This window comes from Panthera uncia, assembly GCF_023721935.1.
Source record: "Panthera uncia isolate 11264 chromosome A1 unlocalized genomic scaffold, Puncia_PCG_1.0 HiC_scaffold_16, whole genome shotgun sequence".
Classification (NCBI taxonomy): domain Eukaryota; kingdom Metazoa; phylum Chordata; class Mammalia; order Carnivora; family Felidae; genus Panthera; species Panthera uncia.
The window spans coordinates 2,801,516-2,810,719 of record NW_026057576.1 but is presented as its reverse complement, the minus strand read 5'-3'; positions in this window follow the sequence as shown (position 1 = coordinate 2,810,719).

Below are 9,204 nucleotides of genomic sequence, written 5' to 3'. Positions count from 1 at the left end.
AAACCAGAATATTTTTCTCTCAGAGACCAAACTGTTTGTTATTTGTACTGATGGGTTAAATCTTGGGTGAGTAGCAATGATCTTTGTACCCAGCACATCAAGAACAATGTCTAATCGAGTAAACATACCCTTGGGGCAAATGTTGTTACAAATGTCTTCCAACAAAAATTTTTAGTAAACATTTCTTGGAACTTTTTTTTTTTTTAATTTTTTTTTTCCAACGTTTTTTATTTATTTTTGGGACAGAGAGAGACAGAGCATGAACGGGGGAGGGGCAGAGAGAGAGGGAGACACAGAATCGGAAACAGGCTCCAGGCTCCGAGCCATCAGCCCAGAGCCTGACGCGGGGCTCGAACTCACGGACCGCGAGATCGTGACCTGGCTGAAGTCGGACGCTCAACCGACTGCGCCACCCAGGCGCCCCTTCTTGGAACTTTTTGATCTTGTGGTAAGTATTTCCTTGGCCACCAGGTGTTACCTGGAATTATAAAAAAGGTACGAAAAGTCAAAAACAATAATTATACAGCCACTTAATCATATCCATCACTAAAGCTGCAAGTTCTCCCTTTTTCAAAGCGCATCTCGTGAACTAGACTCCCTTTTCACGTCCTACATGGTTGTTTAATCTTAGGTATCTGAGATGTCTATCCCTGGATATCTGGGGCAAGGATTCTGCGATCCAAATTGCCCAAATTTTAACCCCGACTCTGCTGGTTGACCTACTTTCATCAATGAGACTGTGAGGTTTGGGTATTTCATCCAAACCTTGTGGAAGCCAGTCATTTATGGCTTCCACAACTCCTGCATGGCTCTAAACTGTTTAGTTACAAAGAAAATAAAGTTACTTAGAGGAAATCAGCACAGAGAGACCCTAGAGCGTAGTGGAATATAAAATACCATGGTTCAGCTTGCAGGTCGATACTTACACACACTCCTTCACTTCTTTACCCAAGCTTTTGATGATGTTCTATATGCTGAGTGGCATGGCTTCCTAAAATATGTCAATCACTCCAAAACTAACCATCGCTTCTTCTAATCTGGTGGGAGTTGCCATATTTAGCAAAAAAAAAAAAAAAATGAATTTGAATTTTAGATAAACAATGGATAAATTTTTAGTAATAGAATATCTTATGCAATCTCTGTAACAACACAAATACTCGACAATTTTCTGTTATTTATCTCGGAAACCCTCAACCTGACACTACATTTGTTTATTATACGTTCAGTGCTCAAAACAAGCGAGGTACCTGTCAACCACTGAGGGCTTGACAACATAGAAATAGAAAAATTAATTGAAAAATGAAAGGATGCTGAAGCATCATAGTATCAGCTGCTATTTACTGAGCACTTCGTGGCAGGTGTTATTTTCATAATACATGTATAAGCAAATGCGTTGGTCCCTATTTTATTAATAGTGACTCGTTGGTCGATCCTGGCTCAAAAAGACCATCGAAAACACGGAACTTTTAAGTCGGGTACTTAGGCGGTGAGCACTGCTCTGTGGGCACATCTGGGAACAGAGCCCATGGCGCCTCTGGTGGCCACTAGTGTCATTGTCCTGCTTGTGCAAAGCCAGCATCACTTTTCACCCGACCAGACTCTCATTGTCGCTCATGCCATGATGGTTAAACATGTTTAACGTCACTCCTTCGGACGTGTCTCTATGTGTAACATCCCGCACAGTTCTAAAACCATGTTTAGAAACTTCAGCAACTGAGTGAAGTTTTATTTTCTTTTTATCTGACTCTTTGAAGAAGTATCATCTTTCCTGCTCAATGTCATTCGTCGTTAAGGAAACGCGAATCGAAACCTTAATGAGCTATCACTCCGCACTCACCAGGCTTGTTACAATAAAACAAGATAGACAAAACAGACGTTGACTGTGATGGGAAGAAATCGGGAACCATAAACATTGCTGGGAGGAACGTAAAATAGTGCCAGTTTGGAAAAAATTTTGCCAGTTCCACCAAATGTTAGTTCTAAAATTACTTTATAACCTAGTAATTCCACTCCTAGGTATATACCGAAGTGGAACACAAATGTATGTCCACAAAAAACGTGTACACAAAGGCTCATAGAAATTTATCCAAAAGGTAGAAACTCAGTGACCACCAGCTGGTGAATGGATAAATGATATGTGGTATTTTCAGGGCACCTGGGTGGCTCTGTCAGTTAAGCGTCTGACTCTTGATTTTGGCTCAGGTCATGATCTCATGGTTTTTGAGATCGAGCCCTGCATTGGGCTCTGTGCTGACAGAACGGAGCCTCCTTGGGATTCTCTCGGTCTCTCTCTGCCCCTCCCCTGCTTGCACGTGTGTTTTCTCTCCCTCTCTCTGTCTCTCTCTCTCTGTCTCTCTCTCTCTCTGTCTCTCTCAAAATGGGTCAATAAACATTTTTTTAAAATATGTAGTCTTTTCATACAATGGAATATTATTTGGGCCATAAATTGGAAGAAAGTACTAATATATCTTACAACACAGATGAACATTGAAGCTGTTACGTTAAGTGAAAGAACGGTCAAAAAGAGCACATACGATTTCGTTTATATCAAATGGTGAGAATAGGTAAATCCATACAGAGAAAAAGTAGACTTTTATTTCCTGAGGACTGGGGGCAAGAGGATAAAGGCAGTCGTGTCTAATGGGTTTGGGTTTTTGTTTTTGTGTTTTTTTGCAAGTGATAGAAATATTTCAAAATTGAATGTGGATACGGTTATGTTTTATATACTAAAAACTGGTGAATTTTCTGTTACGCAAATTACATCTCACTAAAACTAGAGTTTAAAAAAATAGAAGAGGAAGGCCTTGGGTATTTGCAAATATTCTCAAATAATGATTCGGATGGTATGCGTATTTTTTAAAGCCATGATGTAAAAGGGTCATGACAAGGCAATAGATATGACTATTTAATCTAAAAAAAAAAAAAAAAGTATCATCTTTCCCCTAGGAAAGTCCAGTGTTGGATCCTAGACAGCTCGTGCTGGGACCACCAGAGGAAGAGACCCAACACAACACGACGTCGTCTGTTAGCGGCTGCAATCCCCAGCTCTCCATCGGTTCTCCCTTCCAGTCTGGCATCGAGTCACCAAGGTAAGGCTCTGCCTCCTTCACCAGAGGAAGAGCCTCCCTGTGGGCCATTCGCGTGCCTCCCGCCGACTTGGGTACATTTAGAATCGAGTTGTCTCCCATGTCTCGCAGGGTTCTGTGCCACCTGAGACACAGCGGGAGGCAGATCCCCCGGGCCCCAGTTAACAGCACACTGCATGCCAGGCCCGTCTTGCCGCGACCATGGCTGTGTCAGACAGCGTGGCCTCTTTCACACAAGGGGACGTTTGTGGGATGAGGTGACATCTTTTCAAAACACCAGAAGGCTTCTGACTGGCCAGCGTACCGGTCGGCTTGCCTGGCCGGCCCGGCTTCCGTGGGTGCACCGCTGTCTAAATGGAGAAGGGGAAAATTATAGGGGAGAGGCAAATGACTGGCTAAAAAAGAAAAAGAAAGAAGCCAAATCCTTTCTCCCTGTTTATAGTACTGCCACTCCATTCGGTCCCAGGTAAGAGAGAGCACAGCTTAAAAATTTGCCGTTTGCAAATGAGCAGGGCGGCATGGAAGGAAGTGCTTCTTTAACCCCCGCCACAGAAATTGTTGACGGCCAAGTGCGCTGGCGATCCATGAGGGGGGCAGCCACCAGGCTCCAGCCTGTCAATTTAACTCTTTCTTGGAACTTGCTTAATGGGGTTTTATGTTCAGCATCGTGAACTTTGGAATATTCAAGTTCAAGTTTCACCTGCAGAGCTCCCATCTGTTCTTACTTGACTCTCAGAATTTCCATCTGCTCTCCTTTAGGCCTGTCTAATGGGATGCCCAGTTGGCCCCTATGGCTTTCCCAGGTGCTGAAGTCATGGAAATTTTATGACATTAAAAAAAATAATAATAAAAACTTTGGTCCTACAAGTTACCTGTGTAAAATAATTCCGTGGTCCAACAACGCTTCTTGAACAATATTTCCCAGAATGTCTGTTAAGAGCTACTAAGGCCATGTGTAGAAATAGTTTATTGCTGTCTACACGTTGTGACGTCAGAGACCATAAGTAACGTTGGAATAAGACAGAGGGCCATGCCCCAGCTTTCTTCCCAGACGAGCAACTCAGACCTTTTCTAGTTCCAAGCCCAAACATGTAGATCTCACCCCCGCCCTGGGTCGAGTGAGAGCAAGGTGAACTTCTCTCTAATTTCAGTTGTTCAGACCGGCCTAACCTCAAGGCTCAGAGCTGAACTTTGTGTCGGGGTCAGACAGTGACAACACAGCCACTGAAGGAACAGGATAGGAGCTCATCGGAAGGTGGCTGGAGCCATAATACCAGTGTTCGAGACATGTTCGTGTCGGTGAGTCATTCACATGCAGAGCCTCCAAAAGGAAGTCCACGCTGGAAAAGCAGGAACGTTCCATATAAAGTCTGAGATGATTACTGGTGGGGACCCAGTGAGAGAGGAACAAAGGAAGGAGGTAAATAAGGCTAAATAAGGAAAGGACATGAGGATTTGCAGAAAAACATTTAGTGTGCTCAGAAAGGTCTCTGAGTTAGACCTCTGGTTTATTCAGCATATTTCTTGAGATGCTGATTCACTTAGCATACGATGTTTTACTGTCAATGGAGGCTTTAAATGGGCTACAGGGTCATAGGTCCCTTAGGTAGATAGCAAGGAAGACTGTCCTGTGGTGTGATTTGGATGAACCTAAAAGGGACTCCGCCTCCTCTCTGATGATATGCCATGTGCAGACTCACTCTCTGGGAGCAGCAGATGTGACAAAGCTGTGCCATTTCACTCACTGTGCATTTAAACTCAAATGTGCCCGAAAACATAATGCATCGTTATTAGCCTGGCCTGAGAGTCAGATCACTGAAACTTTTTTTAAGCGATACCCGGCTTCTCTCGGATTAAAATGGCCCCATTTCCATTAGCTGCTCCCTTCTGCTCAACCCCCTAAGGTGGAACCCAGGCGTGAGGGGTGGGGGATGACTGGCATATCTTCATGTTGGGAGGTGTGGTCCTCTCTGACCTCGTGTTGGTCCTCAGGTGTGTATTGGCGACATCTACTGGTCTTCAGGGCATGTCTCTTGTCCCAGCTTGACTCTACATGCCTGGTGAACTCGTGATGAGTCTTGGGTTCCGGTCCTGGTCCTGGGAGCTTGGGCCCCCATTCTCTTCCATAACTAGCTTCTGCAGCCCTCAGTCCTGGGGAGCTCTGGCCACACCCCAGCAGGACCCAGAGCTGGCCCCCGTCAGTGCACCTGAGGGGATGCGATGTCCCTCCATTTCCTCTCACACGCCTTCCTTCCACCATTGAAGATGCTACCTTCGGTTCTCCCTTCCATTAGCAGAAGAAACAGCTTCTCTTCCCAGTGGAGAGTTCTCTGAGATGAAACGTCTACACCGAATGTGGATGTGCCAGAAGAGGGAAGAAAAGAACTTAGACAATTCCTTGGGGTTGCAACAGGAATTGGAGTCGGGGAAGCTATTGAGGCAGTCAGTGTAACAAAGGAAAAACCACTTTTCGTGACTAAGGACATAAAATATATCACTTTATTCAGTTTTTGCACTTCAGTCACTTATTAAATAATTTCCTCCTACATTATTACCTGCCTAAAACTTTAACCATGTCAGATGATGTCTTTTCTGTCTCTGATAATAGATATTCTGGAGAACATGTTCTTTCTGTGGAACAAGATTCAAGGAGATCATGGCGAAGCTATGCACTGTTGTGAGAGGTCCCCATTCATTTTTGGACTTGCGGGTTCTTTTCTGCCACAACAGTCTGAGCCCTTTAGTGAAGCATACTCTTGAAGGCTTATCTGTCTTAACCGTGATGTTTGGAGGGAAAGTGATAGCACAGCAGCAACAGCAAGAAAATCAAAACTGAACGTCTGATAAGATTACAGCTGTGCGAGCGGAGTTTTTCCAGAGTTTGAAACATGGCCTCTCTTAGAGCACAGCACTACAGCTGTGGATACACGTGGATGCTAAGAGTTTCGTTGGTTTATACCTCTGATGATAGGGATAAAGTGAAGAGAAAGTTCTGGAGCGAACCTTCAGTGACTCTCAGGGCTTTAAGGGAACAGGGCTGCAAATGGACAAGACAGTGGGTGAAGAAAGAAGGTGTCGTTCTACCGAAGGTAAGATGCAAATACCGTCTCCGGAAGAATATTCTATGTTTATGTTAAGCTTCTATGGTACACATAAAAAGAAAATCGTGACATATTTGTAGAAGTATCACCCTGAAGCAACGAAATGAGAAAAGTTAATATCTTCATTCCTCACCACTCCAGGAAAGAAACACATCCTTCAAGAGAGTTCCAAGAAGCTAAACATCGATCTGGTAAAAGACGACAAAGTGTGGCTCAGGATTTACCATCACATACTAGCTTTGTGACCTGAGTTTTATCAGCCTCATCCAGTGCCCACCTCATAGTATGACCGTAAGGGTTAAATAAGACGATAGCTGGAAAGTACTTAACATACATCATATATGTTACGTGCCTGGCAGAAAGAAAGCACTCAAAACAGAGCGTCTCTTATTTTATGAATCTATATTTTATAACTTTATCTCGTTGGTCTTCATCAGTCTAGGTGACGAAGAAGGAAGCGAGGCGGCTTTCCATGTCTAAATGACTCGAAGTTGCCAAAGTGCTGGCACTGTGACAGGTGCCACCCAGGGTGCCCCCAAGGTCCAGCAGGTTAGGCAATCTGCTGTGAGCCCCAGAGGTACCTTGCTAGGCCTCTCAAACCTGAAACTCAGATCTAGGGTTACTGATTATAAACGTAGGACCATTTCTAATTCCCTCTTCTGAAATGTAAGGTAGGAGACAGAGAATTGAAAATTTTTTTCTTCTTCCTTTCCTGAGAAAATGAATCCTTCATGGAGGCCTCTGTTTATGACACATCAGGCACATGAGGGTTTTCTGTACTAGCCCATCAGTTAATACACATAAGTGAGGAGTGAGCCCGAGCTACAGGAACCATCTGGAAGACTGGGGGTGGGAGTCGGTTCAGTCACTACATGTACATGCTCTCGGTTTTGCTTCTGTCACTTAGGATGGAACCATGCCGCCAATTACTTCCAAATACAGGGAAAATTTCGGTGCGATGCCCGTCTGCCTATTAAGAACTCAACTCAGTGACACACACTCACATCCCCAAACACACTTTGATTTTGTCACAGAGAAGCCATCCGAGCTGAAAATGTTGAGGTCCTATAGCCCAGCAGGGATGAGATTTTCAGAGAAGCCTCCACAGGCTTCATCCCCAGCAACTCATTGGCGACACTCCTTTATCTCCGGGGCTACACACCCTTGAAGAGCTGTTAAGAGAGAAGCCAGTTGGTTCAACTCTGTTCTTGAAGCACTGTTTAACCCGAATGACCACTTCTAGATACTGATTTGTAGTTTATTCTGCACAGATAAGGGACATATCAATCCTCATGTTGAAAGCAAGATAGATGAGAGATAGATAGATAGATAGATAACAGATAGATAATAGATAGATGATAAATAATAGATAATAGACCCTCCAATCTTTAAAAATATACATAAATTTCTTAGAACTTTGATATTAAATAATTTACTGAAACTAGAGAAATAGATAAACTCTTACTATACTAATTCTAGAAACCTAAAAATCCCAGGAATTAGATTTCAAAGGATTTAGAAAGAATTCCTTACTCAAGACATTAACAAAGGCATTCTCTGTGAAACTGGAACTTGGGCTGCTTTTGGTATCATTTTGTCCCTGAACCGTTGAGGTGATAAACATGTGCTCCAAAACGTCCCCCATCCCACTGGAGGGAGCAGTGTAGGAAATGGTGAGAGAGGGGTGTCGTTCCTGCACCGCCGTCCCCACCCCTGCCAGCAACCCTTTTCTGCCACCAAAGAGCCCAATGGCATCCAATTTCTAACATAAGTGTACTGCCTTACAATCAGTTGGTGATTCTCTTTGTAATTGCACCCTGGAGTCTTTTCAGGAACTCCCTGCCCCTTTTCAGAATTAGCTTGTTTATAGTCCTTGTTCCCACTCCCACCCCTACCTTTCTGGAGCCCTCCAAGCCTGGTGGGCATCTGCTTCTGCTCCCCATAAGGTCCTATTTCCACTCAAATCCTCGTCCACTCTCCAGGATTAGATAGAGGCCAAATGTCTACCATTCTGAACAAATGCCTCCCATCTGAGAAGACCCAATCCAAGAGAAGACCCAATTCTCAAGAGAGCACTAATTTAATTGCTCACCCTTGCCTATGTCCCATGATCTAAGCCCTTTGTACTATTATGCCATCAAAATGAGAATAAGGGAACTGTCTTTCTGTCTTCTTGTATGTGATCGATACGTACTGGGCCTGATATTGAAGACCTAGTTGGGAAATGTTACTCTCTGACGTACAGAAGTTAAATGTCGCCGATACCAAGATTGCCAGTGAAATCACCAGAAAGAAAATGTCAAACCCCAAAATGATGTGGGTGTTGAAAACTCATCATTGTTAACATTTTCTGGTGACCGTCTTTGTTTACCAACTTACTGACAAGTGTGGCCTGAATATTTTCAGCCACAACACGGTTGTTTCTTTGGAAGCAACGACAATTGCCGTTGCTAACGATTCACCTCTGTCAGAGGGGAAATAGCTTTTAAATCCATTTGAATAAGGATATTACAGCACACTGTCTTGTAGGCAGCCACGAATTATTGAATTTCCATGACCCAAATCATAAAGAATCTTTATTTTAAGTAGTCCATTTACAAAACACCTCAAGTATGTTAAAAATCACAGGACTCTCAGTTTACACTTTTAAAAGCAGGGAGAGCTCAGTGTCTCCCTTTTGTTCCTGGATAAAAATAGTCAAATGAGTTATAGTGGAGAGCAAAGAAAAAGGTATGCATGCCACCATGGTAACAAAGTCCCCGCAGTAGCATCTACTGTTGCCAATGCTCTGACCATGAGCAGCAGAGCATTAATATGATCGCTCTGCTCACTGAATGCCCACACTCCAGCAGGTACTGTCCCAGGGGCTGGAAACACACTCGCTTCAAACCTGTGACGATCTTGCCAGTTGATATTCCCACTTCATAGATGAAGGGAACTGAGCATCAGAAAGGCTTAGCCAACCTGTCCTGTTAATGGCGAGAAAACCAGATTTGATTCCAGAATCCTTGTACTTT